The sequence below is a fragment of the Engystomops pustulosus genome, chromosome 4, assembly GCF_040894005.1.
Source record: "Engystomops pustulosus chromosome 4, aEngPut4.maternal, whole genome shotgun sequence".
NCBI lineage: Eukaryota > Metazoa > Chordata > Amphibia > Anura > Leptodactylidae > Engystomops > Engystomops pustulosus.
Window position 1 is genome coordinate 203,549,242 of NC_092414.1, and position 17,896 is coordinate 203,567,137.

General features: G+C 45.1%; 1 protein-coding gene across 3 annotated transcripts in view; it reads left to right on the forward strand.

Moving 5' to 3' along the window:
- The window catches only part of PDE4A (phosphodiesterase 4A), an 873,456-nt gene that overhangs the window by 289,284 nt on the left and 566,276 nt on the right, over positions 1 to 17,896 (forward strand). The gene's annotated exons all lie outside the window — the stretch shown is intronic.

Sequence of the window (17,896 nt, forward strand, 5' to 3'; positions counted from 1 at the left end):
AGATGCAAGAAGAAGAGAGGGCCGTGATATAGATAAAGGATTCCCCAGTCTGTGTGTGTTAACAGATCTCCGGGCAGATTTCTAGATCTCTGCTTGCTTTCATAAATATACAAATATTCATCACACACATATACAAGTACCCACAACTATTTTCTCCATATTACACTTACACTTGTATAAGATTACAATAATATACACAAATTTTACATTACAAGTGACGCTATTATGGGCCATTACTCCCTCCCAGACAGTAGGATGGAGGAGAAGTGGTTTACTGATTGGTGATCGGGGTACAGCAAACAGGACAAACACATATATCATGGGGGCAGAAACCTGGCGTCTTCCCTATGTCTTTCAGTTCCTGCGATACTTCTCACATTGGAGTAAGCTTTGGGCTCTATCTTCCTTCTCTGACTACAGCAGATGTCAGACAATCCATGGGAGGGAGGGGGGAGGCTCTTTCACTGCAGCTCAGCGCTAGACACTGTGCAGGAAGCTGCTGTGTGGGAGTCTGCAGTAAAATTTGATCCTCCCTACACCAGAAGAAGAAGGAAGAAGGAGCCTACAGACATGTGAATAACATGGCTGCATGGGGGTCAGCCATTCACAGGTATTATCTGCTTCATGCATGCAGTTGCAACATCCCCCACCGGCGCCCGCAGCCCGAGTGGCTGGCGGTTGCGGCCTAGGCACGCTAGTGTCACGGTGCTTGGTATGGGGAACCAGAGGGCTGTCCTACAGCCTGGCAGGTCTCCAGCAGGGTGGTGTTGGCAAGAAATGATGAGGGAGAGGCTGCTATAGTGGATCTCCCTGGGGCAACCCTTTGGTGTCTAGAGTATGAGTCTCTGTGTGGTGGATAGGGTGCCTGTGATGATGGCAGCCATAGTAGCAGGGACCAGACGGAGGCAGAGGTTGAACAAAAACAACTTACAGTTCTTTATTGGAACCGACAGGAACCGCAGCAATGTGCCTTTAACAGAGTAGTGGAGTGCTGAGATGCAGATGGAGGGAGCCACAGGATGTAGAGCGCCAGCCTGGATGCAGAGGGCAGGCTGGGAGGTAGCTGTGTCCTAAAAGGATGCTTCAGCTTGTCCTGGGTTGCTTCAGGTATCACCCTATCCTCACTAACTCTTAGCTATTAGTTCCAATCTTCAGGCAGGGGCTAGGCTCTTCCTGCTCTGGTCTGGTATGCTAGCTGTACGGAGTCTGTACTGGAGTAACTCCAGTCTGCTTCTGCAGACTCCTAGGTCTGACTGCTCTCTACTCTCTTCTGAGAGAACTCTGACCTGAGAGAGTGAACTCTCTCCTCACACTGCACTCTCTTCTCAGAGAGAACTTCACTTCTTCTGGAAGTTTCCAAGGATCTTGTTACTCCCCCTGGTCAGGTGGTGGCTGCTCCTCCAATTACATCTCAGCTCACAGAAACAGTGTGTAACACATGTGATTGGCTGACACATATTACATCACAGGAAACAATTAACTCCTGCCTTACCAGGCAGGATCTACCACTGCAATGTTCCCCTGTGTCCTTTAGTGTTATGTAGTGTGATGTAGTGACATGCTGTGGGGCTGACTAGACCCTACACAGGCTGCAAGCTACATGGTGGGACATATTCGCAACCACTCCTCTGCCTTGCATCGGCGAGGGTGTTGCACAGTCATTTGGCAAACAGCTAACAAATGATACAGCTGTTATGGGAATAGTTCAGCCAATGGGAACACTAAATGTATTACTATAATAAAGCATTATAATTATAGGGTATTATGAGTTTGGGGCTACAGATAAGCATCAGTGGGGCATAATGAAAGAGGTAACATTATAAGTGAGGACTTCAATGACGGGTGCTGTTATAGGTAGTGCTACATGAATAGGGGAAGTGTCGTAACAAGACACCAGTGGGCCTCCGTGTGAACTCTCACTGCCACCCCCATCCCACACATTACACTTGATAATACACATATGCTGAACAGAAACACACAGCACTATACTTTCATACCGCATATATACAGATCACTGGATTAAGGTTGTGGGGGCCCCCGGGCACAAAATCTTGCAGAAGCCCCCACTGAGCCCAGAGAGGGTACAAATTTAATATCTAACAGTAATCCGTTAGGCAGGATCCCCCTTTGTATTCTGTTAGGCAGAGCCCCCCCCCTTAGTAATCTGTAACACAGCACTCCCCCTTAGTAATCCATCAAGCAGGCCCCTCTTTTTAGTTAATTAGCCCCAATGCAGCATAAAAAAATACAAGAATGTACTTTCCTCCTGCTTTTTCTTTGGTGTCCTCTGCATCTTCATGCCAGCGGTCATGGGCAACACACACCGGTGCTCTGCTGTCCTATAGATGCGCATGCAAGTGATTATATACTGAAACCAGCTCAGCAATGGAGCTGGGTAAAGGGGCAAAAGAGTGCCAGTAATGAGCCGGCCCTGGTTGCTGCTGTCTCTGGAAGCGATGCAAAGCCGCGGTACTGTAGCAAGCACATTGCTGCTTGTGTGGACCCATGAAGGAGCAAAGTGGTGGAGGCTCTGAGACCCGTGCACTAGGAGCCCCACCCATAAGCCAGCCCTTAGTGTCTAGCAGCCCACATATATACAGTCCAGCCATTTCCCAACATTTATGAAATGTCCATCAGCTTCCCCTTATATGTGTCCTGTCAAGCCGCAGCCCTCCTTATTAATTTGATGTTAAGTAGCCTCATGAATTTTTTTCCAGCAGTCATCCCTCTGTAATTAAATTTCCAGCAGCCACCCGTCTGTAAATACATTTCCGGCAGCCACCCTTCTGTAAATACATTTCCGGCAGCCACCTTTCTGTAAATACATTTCCAGCAGCCACCCCTCTGTAATGAAATGTCCAACAGAAGCCACCCCTTGCTAATGAAATGTCCATCTCCCTTGGCTTCCATCTTACACTCATACAATTGATTATTTTCCACTCTCACGGACCATTTCATCCCCGAGCCTGGGGGAATTATAAGTTTGTGGAACACATTACATTATTATTTTTTAATTTCACATGGGGCTATTATACAGTGTGAGGTACATTGGGATCCACAGGGGAGGAGCATTATGCTACGTGAGGATCAATAAAGTAAGTGGTCCCTGAGGGCCTTGGCTTAGGATGTGCAGGAACCTATAGCTCTGTTTTTGCATTACCCAATCCTGGGCCTAGGCAGTCTGATACCCCAACTCTGTATAATACCCCTTTTGTGTAGCACCCTCCCTAGGTGGCCCTATTTAAAAGCCCCATTTTTAAAGTCATAACCTCCCACCCATATGTAATGTAGACAATTTAGAAAAAAAACTCAGTTTGCAATTAAAAAAATAGACTTAGTAGAAAACAGTAGTACAGTGACATCTAGTGGTACAGAGCAGGTACTGCTACAGGCATGAACTATCTCTCACATCCAGATGAAACCTACCATATAAACATTCCAAAATGCATTGAAAATGGTGAAAAAACGCATTTGCGCCGTTTTCTTGTGGGCTTGGATTTTTACGGATTTCACTGTGCGCCCCAAATGACATGTCTACTTTATTCTTTGGGACGGTACGATTACGGGGATGTATAGGTTTTATAATGTTTTCATACATTTACAAAAATTAAAGCCTCGTAGAAAATGATTTTTGGGATCTTTTGGGATTACGCTAATAACTTTTCCATACTTCGGTGTACAGGGCTGTGGGTGTCATTTTTGCGACTTTTGATTGCGTTTTCAATGCTACCATTTTTAGGAGTGTACGAGCTTTTGATCACTTTTTATTGAATTTTTTCAAAATGGCAAAAAAGTGCCATTTTTGACTTTGGGCGCTTTTTTCAGTTGCAGGGTTAAATGCAGTGAAACATTGCGTTTACAAACGTAAACGGTAATGTAATTAGGCAAATCACCTCTCATCAGCTGTTGTATATGCGTTTCAAATGCAATGAAAATGCGACCAAAACGCAACGTGTGAACGCGCCCTTACCGGTAAGTCCTTGCTATTGTATCTACCAGACACAAGAAATACGTAGATTTATCTTCTTTGTCTTGTAATTGTAAATCCATAATACAGTCATGGCCAAAAGTTTTGAGAGTGATACAAACATTAATTTTTACAAAGTCTCCTGCATCAGGTTTTATACTGGCAATTTGCATATACTCCAGAATGTTATAAAGAGTGATCAGCTTAACAGCAATTAATTGCAAAGTCAATATTTGCCTAGAAAAGGAACTTTTTCCCCAAAAACACATTTCAACTTCATTGCAGGCGCCTTAAAAGGAGCAGCTAACATGGTTTCAGTGATTGCTCCAGTAACACAGGTGCGGGTGCTGATGAGGACAGGACTGGAGATCCATCTGTCATGATTAAGTAAGAATCACACAGCTGGACACTTTAATAGGAGGCTGGTGCTTGGCATCATTGTTTCTCTTCTGTTAACCATGGTTATCTCTAAAGAAACACGTGCAGTCATCATTGCACTGCACAAAACTGGCCTAACCTGGAAGAGTATCGCAGCTAGAAAGATTGCACCTCAGTCAACAATCTATTCTATCATCAAGGAGAGAGGTTCCATTGTTGCCAAAAAGGCTCCAGGGCACCCAAGAAGGACCAGCAAGCGCCAGGACCGTCTCTTAAAAGTGTTTCAGCTTGGGGATGGGGCTCCCAGCAGTGCAGAGCTTGCTCAGGAATGGTAGCAGGCAGGTGTGAGTGCATCTGCACGCACTGTGAGACTGCGGAGACTCTTGGAGCAAGGCCTGGTGTCCAGGAGGGCAGCAAAGAAGCCACTTCTCTCCAGAAAACACATCAGGGACAGACTGATATTTTGCAGAAGGTACAGGGAGTGGACTGCTGAGGACTGGGGGAAAGTCATTTTCTCTGATGAATCCCCTTTCCGATTGTTTGGAACAGCTGAAAACAGCTTGTAGGAGAAGACAAGGTGAGCGATACCACCAGTCTTGTCTCATGCCAACTGTAAAGCCTCCTGCAGCCATTCATGTGTGGGGCGGCTTCTCAGCCAAGGGAATTGGCTCTCTCACAGTGTTGCCTAAAAACACATCCATGAATAAAGAATGGGACCAGAATGTCCTCCAAGAGCAACTTCTCCCAACCCTCCAAGAGCAGATGGTGATGAGCAATGCCTTCTCCAGCATGAGGGAGCACCTACCATAAAGCAAAGGTGAGAACTAAATGGCTCAGGGAACAAAACATAGAGATTCTGGGTCCATGGCCTGGAAACTCCCCAGATCTTAATCCTATTGAGAACTTGTGGTCAATCATCAAGAGACGGGTGGACAAACAAAAACCAACAAATTGTGACAAGATGCAGCAGTGATTGTGCAGGAATGGACGGCGATCAGTCAGGATCTGGTGCAGGAGGTGATTGAGAGCTGCCAGGGAGAATTGCAGAGGTCCTGAAGAAGAAGGGACAACACTGCAGATACTGACTCGCTGCAGTAACTCCTTCTCACTGACAATAAAAGCTTTTGTTACTCATAATATGATTGCACTTGTATTTCTGTATGTGATAAAAACATCTGACAAACCAGAGGGCAACAGATCATGTGACAATATCATATTTGTGTCATTCTCAAAACTTTATTTTAGACTCTTAGAGGGAACCAAATCTGAAGCATCTTCTCTCTATGGAAACCTTAACGCTGCAGACCATCAAAACACTTGCTCTTATGGAGGTGGTCACACTTGCTGATGATCAATTCATCTATGACATTTCATTACAAGCACCCAGCTGCTACTTACCATTACAAATAATTTACAAGCAGTAAGGATGTACATATTTTACATACTCCTTCTATATTTTGACTACATGGAGAGAAATGGAAAATAGTTCTTTAAGGTTACAATAAGTTAGTAAAAAAAGAACTTCTATTTTTTAAACCCATCCAGCTATGTAACCCCTAAAATATGCTGATGTGACGGCCCGGTCACTAAAGATGATTGCTCATACAAAAATGTGTCTGGGACTGGTGCCATGGTATAATATTCAGGAAGTTAAGTGAATTGGAGGAACCACTGCATATTCCCTGGTGGGGCATCGTTTTGGGTTACTAGCAGTAACTGGGTGTGACCTGTGTACCAGTCTGCCCAGTCAGTATCCAGTAATGGGCTGGGGTCATCATGTATTATCAAAGCTCCAATTATACACAGGTCTCAAATGAGAAATAAAGTGTATTATGTGCAGAATAGTTGGCAGGTCATTCTAAAAAACATTAAATAAGGTATTTTTAATATGGTCCCTAATTCTCAAGAAATCTAATAATAAGTCTCTGTGGCTTCCACTGCTGTCGGATGATTCGTTGTGAATGTGACCACTGAGCCATCGCTGGCCATAGCTGTCACGTCTGAATAAGCGCCATATGACACCTCAGGATATGAATGTGACGTCAGAACTTTTAGTCAACGGAAGTGGAAGCCCCAAAAAACAAAAGCCGCCCCTGGTGCCACTTCTATTTTTTTTCTAAACTAGTCTCTGTGTTCTTCAGAAAATCACTTTTAATTATCTTTTTTGCCTTCGAGCCGTTGTTCTTGTGGTTTTTTTGTGCAAACAAAGCTCTTACTAGAATAAAAACCACAAGGATCTTCTGAGAAATCTAGAATATGACTGTGTGGATAGATCTGGCTTCAGGCCAACATATACCGGAGGATGGTCCAGCTGTCAGCATGAATAGCACCAGACAAGTTTCAAGAAACACCCTTGGAAAATGGTCCATTGGGGGTCATTTACTAAGGGCCCGAATCGCGTTTTTCCTTCGGGTTACCCGAATTTTACCGCCTTGTGCCGATTTTCCCAGAATTGCCACGGGTTTTTGGCGCACGCGATCGGATTGTGGCACATTGGCGCCGGCATGCATGTGACGGAAATCGGGGGCGTGGCCGTAAGAAAACCCGATGGATTCGGAAAAACCGCCGTATTTTTTTTTTTAAAAGTGTCGCTTAACACGCACTTACCTGCACCCGGCCCGGCTTGGTGATTTCCAGTAAACTCCGATGGACTTCAGCGCAGCAGTGACACCTGGTGGACATCGGGCGCACTACCTTAGAGAATCTCCAGAAGACCCGAATCATCCAAAGAGAACGAGCCGCTGGATCGCGACAGTGGCGCGTTCTGTGCGGTGGATACGGGTCTTCCGGTGATTCACTAAGGCAGTTCCTCCGCCGTCCACCTGATGTCGCGTGCATGCCAGCGCCGATGTACCACAATCCGATCATGTGCTCCAAAATCCCGGGGCAATTCAGGGGAAATCGCCGCAAATATTCGAGTAACACGTCGGGAAAACGCGAATCGGGCCCTTAGTAAATGACCCCCATTGTGTCTGACACAGATCATTGTGCCAAAACATCAGTATTGTAAGGGGTTAATACCAAAAGAAAAGCACAGAGCCTACTGATCATGGAGGAATCTACCATCAGATCTGATTCCTCATGGTAGGTTTCCTTTAGGTGGCTTGGTTTCAGCTGACGCCTCCTTCTTATCAGTTATCACTTATGACTATTTGGCTTCTTTGCGGGAGAGCGTTATGTCAATCCATGGACTCCAAAAACAATTATTGGGTGTGTTTTTTTGTGAAAACTGCATGGGGATCCTGATATTACAAAGTATTTCATGATTCAGCAGATGTAAAAAGGTTGTCGGAAGGAATTGACCATAGGTTTTCCTGCCCGGTTTGCCAGACTAGTGTCAGTTTTGAATGTGATCTATCTTTATCATGTCAGGGTTATGGTTTTTAGAGCTGCTTTTGCTTTATATATTTTTGTGACCTTGGGGATCAGAAACAAGTAGAGAAGCTATGAGGTTTTATTTCTGGTTTGATAGTTCAGGTAACCCCGAGGTTAGGCTAACAGGGTGTTTTAGAAATTGAATCTAGGGCATTAACAGGGAGAGTGATAGTCATGCTTGACCCTTGCCTCCCATGCCTCTAGTTACAACACCTTGTTTCCTCCTCTTTCCTTTTTCTTTTCTACACTCTATATGGACATAGGGTGCCCGTAATCACCTGATTGACCCTTTGTTTATGGCACCTCCACCGAGGAACATCCGGAAATTTGAGTGTAGATATTCACCTGTTACATATCAAGATGTGCAGCCCACAGAGGTGAGCTTTCCTTTTCACTAAAAGCTGCATCTATACTCTTGAACTGTATAAAGAAAGCCACCCGGCTCACACTCGCTTTGTCTCTTCCTATTTTTTGCAGATGGGCAACCGTGCGTTCATACAATTTCTTTGAAGCCAGATTACTGTTTGTTCACTTTTAAACGAATTCAGTAAAAGCTAAGTTTTAACCACGATTTGTATTTTTTTGTATTGTTACATCGACAGCCTTAACTTGCATCTGAATTATATGCAGGTTCTGCTGGCTTGGTGTTTGAGCTTGTAATTGCCTTATCAGCAGGATCTCTCAGGGTAACATTGTTATTTTGATTCATAGAGGTGTAAATTATCTGGGTGCAGTAGTGTATTATAATATAGGCGTCTTGGACGGTAGCCTGGGACCCATGGCCACCCAACCACCCATTAAATTTTATACTGAGAAGGACCTTTTTTTTTTTTTTTTTTTTTTTTTTTTATTAATAGATTTTTTTATTGAAATTTTACAGAGTGAACAAAAGACATACTCAACAGTGTTACATTATTGATATTTTTCACAACCACCTTAAATCCAATTATCATGTTATTTTCATCCCACATCCCCTCCCCCCCATTATCCAATATTATTTATCCAAAAAACAAAGAGAAAATACAGCACCTTCCCCCTGAACCCTGCTGGAGCTGAACAAAACAAAGAGAAAAAAAAAAAAAAAAAAAAACAAAAGGAAAACCGAACCAGAAGAAATTTATTGGCTTTTTTCGGACTCCCATTGATCCCACAGCTGCTTAAGTTTTCTACTACTTCTATATCTTTTTTCATATGTACATTCATACGACTTAGTACGTTCCACTATACTTTGCCATTCTCTCGTCCCCGGAGCGATGCTATCTTTCCAATGTTTAATCAGAACCCATCTTGCTAGAAAGAGAACCTTCAAAATCAGGTCAGACTTGGATCTTGGGCCTATGGTAGGGGAGATTAAGCCCAGTAGGCCGAGGGTGGCCGTTCGCACTAGGGAGCAACCTACCCGTCTCTCTATAATTTCAAATATCTCCGACCAATACATCTCGATCGTGGGACAATCCCATAGAATATGGAGGATATCAGCATTGGATCTATTACACCTCGTGCAATTAGAGTTGTCCTTTAATCCTATCCTATACAAAAGCTGTGGAGAAAAATAAATCCTATACAGAATATTCAATTGTGTACATCTGTGATTTAAATTAATTGAGCTTCTAACCACATTTCCATATATCTCCCCCCATTGTGCTTTAGTGATAAAACCAACTTGATTCCCCCACTTAACTTGACTGGAGTGACTCAGATCCTGGTTTAGGTCTTTTCGAAAAAACTGATACAATTTAGATAATTTAATAGAGGTCACTCCAGTTTCTAATAATTTTGTGAAGGACCTTCACCCTTGAAATAATCACACATCTGTTCCTGCTCTCAGTACATATGTACACAAGAACCATTTCAGGAGCTTTAAAGGTCCTCCAGATGTCCTGAAACCACAGATTGAAAGCAGGTAGAAGGGACTCACTCTTCATTCCCCATGGAGATGATTCTAGTACCATAGGTGGAAAGTGGCCTAATCTGCCATTGTCTGGTTGAGTTTTTCGGTAGAGTAACCTTGCTGTGGTTAGAAATGATTCCTTCCCTGTACTTGAGGGAGACCATGGAACCCCTGACTATAGAGCTAGCAAGATACAAGTTTGTGAGCGTGCCTGGTCCCTGGATGAGATGGTAGTACACCATAAAGAATTTGGATGGGCATAGTGGGGATTTGCTCTTTCAAGGCGGCATACCTGAACCCCATTGGTCAAGAAATAACATGCCATATTCATATATTACATGAAACCCAGCAAGAAGAGAAAATACCATGTTATTTTTTCCATTTCTCGTGGGAGCGGTGAGCACAATTTGTTAATTCCTGCATTCTGCAAAGTTGGGAAACCTTTTCCAGCCAACATGAGATTGGTGGGGTCAGTGTCGGACTGGGTTTCAATAGGCCCACCAGAGAAAATCAATCTAGGGGCCCACTCTTCATTATCCCCCAAGAAATATACTCTAGAAGCCTTCAAATTGTGTTGTTTTCAGATGAAAAGCCAGGGCCCTCTGGTACTCTGGTGGGCCAGTCCGACACTGGGTGGGGGTATCTCCTGGAAGCAATAAAATGGAATAAGAGCTTTCTTAGCCATCAGTATGTAAGTAACATGTTTGTCTTTAGATAACCTGAAGCCTCCAACCCCAAACTCACAATGTAGAACAATGTTGCAAAGTCTGGCGAATATATTTTCCGAATGTGATTTTGCGCCTTTTTCCAGAAGATGTCAGTCTTTGGGCGTTACCACCATGTATGTCCTATGGCCCCACCACCCTCTTACAAGATGTTTTCTCACTTTGTCCTGGAAAAGTTCTTGTTGGACAAGGGGATGGTTACAGTCAGGGATAAGGGTGGACTGCCACCTTGTTGGCGGATATCCATGCCGATGTTAATAGAATATGGCTGCCAGTGTTTTTGGCACTCAATCGAAGTCGACATAATTAGTGGAAGGAAGATCGGCACTGGACAGAATCTGCTTTTGTTTTGGTTGGTTATATATAAAGTTGACCAAGACCAATTAATGACCAAACCCAAGTTTTCATCCACATAATTGTGTTTTTTAATCATTTATATTAGTATATTTATAAATGTATATCCTTGTAGGTGAAGTGTCCTGTATCTTTGTATAGATTTTCTCAATAATAAAATGTTTATGATGCAAAACACTTCACCTATAACATAGGGTAATAAATCCGTTGTGATAGACTGGTCCATGCTTGTCAGTGACATCCAGAGGGGTAACATGAAACAGATGGGCCCCAGTGCAAAGTCTGTGCCAGGCCCCCGACTATAATGTACGATTTATGGTACTAGTCTTCTCATATAGAGCCCCCTAAGCCTGTTGGGCCTGGTTGCCATTGCACATTCTGCGTCCCTGGTGACAATAGGGTGATAGGATCCAGCTATGGAGCTGGTATATAATACACTGTTATTATGATCACACACATCCTGATATAAGTATCTGCATAGGTCCACACTTAAGCACAGGAAATTAGCTCTTACATGATGAATCTGTATGCCGGACATCCCCATCTCCGTACTATGAAGAGTCCGGCAGCCATTGTATACGTGAGACCATTGTGCGCAGGTTACTATAAACACGGACAAGAGAGCGACTCTCACTGTCGACGTCCCACATCACTTGTATACATCCAGCGCTACCCGTGTAGTCTGTGGCTCTGGCTATATATACACATGTGTAGGGTCCTGTATATGGAAAAGTAAGGTTTGGTGTCTTTGCAAAAACAATGTGATTTAGAGGACTTCCTCCATCGCCCATGTTAAGACGTAGGGATATCACAAAGGAAGATCCCAACTATAAATTTGTTAAGATTGAGTCCAGCTCTTGGAGACTTAAGAACCAATACATACTCATTTATTAATATCATATCTGTGTGTATATAGTTCGTAGCAGCAGGACTGTGAAAAGTAGTTTCATATTCACAATTTCGTCAGTAATCAAGAAAGCTTTATTGTATTGTATTTTCCCTTGGGGGCGTTTCCTCACACTGCTGTGCTCTTATTTCATTGCATTGAACTGCCCCATAGACCCTCCCCTCTTACAAGTCAATAACATTGTCATTAGGGTCTTTTAGTAAGGAAAGGCAAATTACCAGCGGTGAGACGGATTTGCGCATTTACCCTCAATCAGAAGTTTGAGGATTTCGTCTGACACTTGCCCCAGCTGCTGAATCTTTAGCCATGTTTGTAATTTTTACCTCCTATAGGGAAATCTGGTGACACTCTTAGAAACTGATTAGCATATCCATAAAAAGACGGTTCCTTCTTCTCGATATGAGGCTACAAAGTTACATCTTTCCATCTATATCACGTCATTGTTGTTTTGTATGGTATTTTGGACTTAATAATTCTTTACTGTAAAAGCTGTAGACACACTGGGGGTCATTTACTAAGGGCCCGATCCGCGTTTTCCTGACGTGTTACCCGAATATTTCTGATTTGCGCCGCTTTTCCCTGTATTGCCCCGGGATTTTGGCACACGCGATCGGATTTTGGCGCGAACGCGGCGGAAATCGGGGGGCTTGGCCGAGCGAAAACCCGACGGATTCGGAAAAACCGCAGCATTTTAAAAAAAAATTTTGCGGTACTCGCGCTTACCTTCACTTGGTCCGGCTTGGTGAAGATCAGTGCATTCCGGGGAACTTCAGCGCAGCAGCGCCACCTGGTGGACGTCGGAGGAACTACCTTAGTGAATCGCCGGAAGACCCGAATCCACCGCAGAGAACACGCCGTTGGATCACAAATGGGCCGGGTAAGTAAATCTGCCCCACAGAGTCACTGTAGGAAGGTATGATACAAGATGTCCTACAGGGCATCTGCAGCACACGCCACTGGGCTGACAGGAACATGTATGTAGATGTTGGTGTGGGGCGGCCTGTAAGCCAGGACTTGAGTGGCTGGCTTGGCTGTGGCCTAAAGCTTGTGTCATGGTATCACTATGTTCTAGGTTAGGAGTCATCCACCCGTGTCCTGGGCCGGCAGGATGAAGCAGAGAAAAAGAGAGAGTTTGAAAATAACTCAAAGTTGCGTTTATTGTGAAGAACTCCAAACAACAGCAGTAACAGGGTCTTAGGCTGGCAACAAAATCCTTGAGAGAGGCGGCATGTTAGTAGGCTGGCCATGGTAGTTGTATATCGTTAGCCTAGGGCCAGTGGTCAGTGTGGCTGGAATCAATGCACTTTTTGTAGAGGAGCCAGATTGGCTCTGCTCCATGGGCAACATGAATTGGTGCAGCCTCTGAATGTCAGGGAATATGACCCATTTTATTCCTGGTCATGTAATGTCAAACCAGTGCACAGCTTATTGTATACCTGATCATTTGATGTCACACAGGTGCACGGCTTGTTATTGTTAGGATAGGGTACACACAAGACAGGGGAAGGTGAGCCCTGAGCTTACCCCAACCTCTGTCCCTTCCTATAGCCCCCCCACGCTAAACCGTGGGGCGACTACTTGAAGACTCGGAATATACTGAGTAAGTGTGGATAAGGGCAAACACAAACAGACTGACAAACATAGAACATGAAAGAATAGTAAACAAGCCGGAGTCACAACTAGAGGGAACGTCAAAGGCAGAATCAGTAAGCAAGAGTCAAAGTCCAAAAACTAGCCGAGTTAACAACAATATAGATACAGATACTGAGCAATACAAACGAGCAGCAACCAGGGAGAAAGGGATTTTCAAACACTGGCACTGGGAACTAGTGAAGCTGCAATTTATGCAGCCAGAACTCCACCTCCAGAATCTGATAGGAGCTGGACAGTACCTGGGAATTAACCCCTCACGGTGCAGAATAACCAGGCACCCAGCAGAGGTTCAAAGTCCCAGCCCCTCCTAGACAGCGCGAGATCTTAGCAGCCGCTGCCCAGGACGAGAGGTGGAGTTTGCGCGGATACGCGCCGGGGTACGGAGAACGCTGCTGGCACCACCAGAAGAACCAGAAGTCCCAGCAATCTCCCTAGCGAACCTGACAGTACCCCCCCCCTGACGGGGGGCCTTCGGACCCCTAGATCTTAAAGATGGCTTCTGAGGGTTGGCCTGATGAAACAACCTGAGCAACCGTGGAGCATGAACATCTCTAGCCGGAACCCAAGACCTATCCTCAGGACCAAAACCCTTCCAATGGACCAGGTACTGCAGGGAGTTACCTACCCATCTGGAATTCACCACTTTTTCCACTTCAAATTCCAGATTCCCCTCCACAATAGATGGAGAAGGAGGGTCAGGAAGAGGCAACACAGGCTCCACATAGCGCTTAAGAAGACTTTTATGGAAGGTGTTATGAACCCGCCACCCCGCTGGAAGTGTAATCTTAAAGGAAACCGGGTTAACCATATGAGTGACAACAAACGGACCCACAAACCTGGGCGCAAACTTCAAAGAGGGGACCTTCAATTTAAGGTTTTTCGTGGATAACCACACTTTATCCCCCACCACAAACGTACCAGAGTTAGTGAGCCTTCTTTCAGTCTGTTGGACCATAGAATCTTGTGCCCTCCGAATACTCTCCCGAACTTGTGACCAGAGCGAGCGTAACTTGGATGCAATAGCTTCCGCTCGAGGAATGTTAGAGACAGGCACAGATGAAAAAGAGAAACGAGGATGAAAACCATAATTGCAGAAAAACGGAGATACCTGTGTGGACGAACTACAGTGGTTATTAATAGCAAATTCTGCCAACGGAAGGAATTTCACCCACTGGTCCTGACTGTCCGAGACAAAGAGTCGCAGATATTGAATCATCTCCTGATTCATTCTCTCGGACTGACCATTAGACTCAGGATGAAACGCAGAGGAGAACGACAGATTAACTTCCAGTCTAGAACAGAATGCTCGCCAAAATTTGGAAACAAATTGTACGCCCCTATCAGACACAATATCATCTGGTATACCATGGAGGCGTACAATATTCTGTATAAACAAATCAGCCAATTCTTCAGCTGAGGGTAACTTTTTTAATGGAACAAAGTGTCCCATCTTGGAGAAACGGTCCACTACCACCCAAATCACTGTATAGCCTTGAGATGCTGGCAGATCAGTGACAAAATCCATTGACACTTTAGACCATGGCCTGGTGGGAACTGGAAGCGGAAGAAGAGGCCCCTCAGGACGTCTCCTGGGAGTCTTTCCTCGCGCACAGACCTGACAGGCTTGGACAAATGTGTGCACATCTTTAGTCATGTGAGGCCACCAGTAACTTCTCTTTACGAGATCCAAGGTACTCCGCATACCCGGATGACCTGCCAATACTGAGCAATGCGTCTCCTCCAACACTCTCAAACGACAAGAAATAGGAACAAACAATTTGCCTTCCGGAAGGTCTTTGGGTGCAGATTTTTGTCCTGCTAAAATTTGAGAGGAGAGGTGGGAGGAGACAGCTGCCAACACAACACCTGGAGACAAAATATTACTGTCCGTAGTCGCTGGAAGCTCAGGAGTCCCAAAGCTACGGGACAAGGCATCAGCCTTCACATTTTTTGACCCAGGTCGGTAGGTGACCACAAAATTAAAGCGAGAGAAAAACAAGGCCCACCTAGCCTGACGTGAGTTCAAACGCTTAGCAGTATCCAAATATACTAAGTTCTTATGATCTGTGAGCACAGTTATCGGATGAAGAGCTCCCTCCAAAAAGTGTCGCCAGACTTCAAATGCCCACTTAATGGCAAGGAGCTCTCGATTACCAATATCATAATTCCTCTCACAAGAGGAAAACTTTCTAGAGAAATATGCACAGGGCCTCAGTCTGGTGAGAGTGGAGGACCCCTGAGACAACACTGCACCTACTCCTACCTCGGAGGCATCAACTTCCACAACAAACGGTAGAGAGAGGTCAGGTTGAACCAAAACTGGGGCTGACGAGAATGCCGCTTTTAAAGTTTCAAACGCTGAGCAAGCGGCAGGGGACCAGTTGTTTGGATCAGCACCCTTACGGGTTAGATCCGTGAGGGGTTTGGCGATCACAGAAAAGTTCTTTATAAAGTTCCGATAATAGTTAGCGAAACCTAAAAATCGTTGAAGGGCCTTAAGATTTGTAGGCCGAACCCAGTCCGTGAGCGCCTGAACCTTACTCGGATCCATCTGTACATCAGAGGGAGTCACAACATAACCTAAGAAGGAAACCTTCTGGACGCAAAAAACACACTTTTCCAGCTTAGCGAAGAGGTGGTTTTTGCGCAACCTGGTAAGTACTTGGCGGAGATGTTGCTGGTGAGAAACCATATCAGGAGAAAAAATCAAAATATCGTCTAGATACACCACCATAAACACACCGATGTAATCATGAAAGATGGAGTTCATAAAACCTTGAAAAACCGCTGGGGCATTACTCAAACCAAAAGGCATAACCAGGTATTCAAAGTGCCCCAAAGGTGTATTAAATGCGGTTTTCCACTCATCCCCTTCTCGGACCCGAATCAGGTTATAAGCCCCTCTGAGATCTAATTTAGAGAAAACTTGGGCCCCAGAAACCTGATTTAAGAGATCCGGGATCAAGGGGAGGGGACCTGAGTTTTTTACCGTTATCTTATTTAATTCTCGATAATCAATACACGGCCGTAAACCACCATCTTTTTTCTCAACAAAAAAGAACCCGGCCCCAGTGGGCGACTCAGAGGGACGAATATGTCCGATTGCCAAACTCTCCTCAATATAGCTCTTTAGTGCCTCCCGTTCTGGCACCGACAAGTTATATATACGACCCTTAGGCAATCTAGCATCGGAAAGAAGGTCAATTTTACAATCAAACTCCCTGTGAGGAGGAAGGACTTGGGACAAGGGTTTAGAAAACACATCTGAGTAGTCAGAGAGAAAACCTGGAAGACTCTGATCTTCCGTCACTACTGTACATAGTGAAACTCTGGTCAGGTGTTCCTTACAGAGAGGACCCCAATGAACCAGCTCCAGAGTTTCCCAATTAATTACCGGATTATGGATCCGGAGCCAGGGTAGACCAAGAATGACATTTTCAGACAGGTTTTCCATAACTAGAAAAGAACACCATTCTTCATGCATAGCTCCCACCATAAGCTTCATCTGCGGGGTTCGGAATTTGATCAACCCTGCCTGTAGAGGGGTCAAATCCGCACCCGACATCTGGATAGGAGTGGACAATGGAATCAATGACATGCCAAACTGAGAGACAAAATTATAATCGATTAAATTAGTCGCAGCACCTGAATCCAAAAAGGCGCGACCAGTGCAGGAAACAGACTGAAACTTAACCGTACAAGGTAAATACATTCTAGCCACAATAGGGAGTACCTGAGCTCCTAAGCAGTCCCCCCGACTACTGCTTAGGAGCGGAAGTTTTCCTGCTGCTGCCTCTTGGAACAGGTGTTGATCTGATGATCAGGACTTCCACAGTAGAAACAAAGATGGCGTCTCACTCGACGTTGCTTCCGCTGTGCAGGAGAGATGCTATCCAGCTCCATGGATTCCAATTCTGGACTACCCGGAGACGGACTGGCCGCTGGCTGACAGTCCGAGGACACCCGAGGTGATCGCCTGGATCTTAGGCGACGATCAACTCGGATGACCAGAGTCATAGCATCATCTAATGTCTGAGGCTCGGCATAAGCTAAGACTAAGTCCTGTACTCGGTCTGACAGTCCGGACATAAATTGGTCTTTTAGGGCGCAGTCATTCCATTGCGAGTCAGTCACATACTGTCTGAACTGGGCACAATACTCTTCTGCTGTCCGTTTTCCCTGACACAGAGATCTAAGGTGGGAAACTGCAAGTGCTCGACGGTCAGGTTCGTCATAAATCTGGCCTAAAGCAGAAAAAAAAGCGTCAAGAGAAGAACGGGATGGAGAGTCAGGTGGGAGAGAAAAAGCCCAATTTTGCGGATCCCCACGCAACAGGGAAATTACCACGCCCACCCTTTGAATCTCTGTGCCCGATGAACGAGGGCGTAAAGAAAAGTAAAGTTTACAGCCCTCCCGAAATGAAAAAAAATGCTTACGGTCACCAAAAAACACGTCAGGGAGAGGAACCTTAGGTTCAGGTATGGGTGGCAGTGGATCCTGCGGTGATGTCTGCCGTGGAACCTGCATAGATTCCTGAATTTGGAGACGGGAAGCTAGATCCTGAACAAACTGAGTTAGGGTCTGGACCTGAGCGACCACAGCTGACAAAGGCTCCATGGAAGGAGAGAATGTAGCAGGTCGGATAC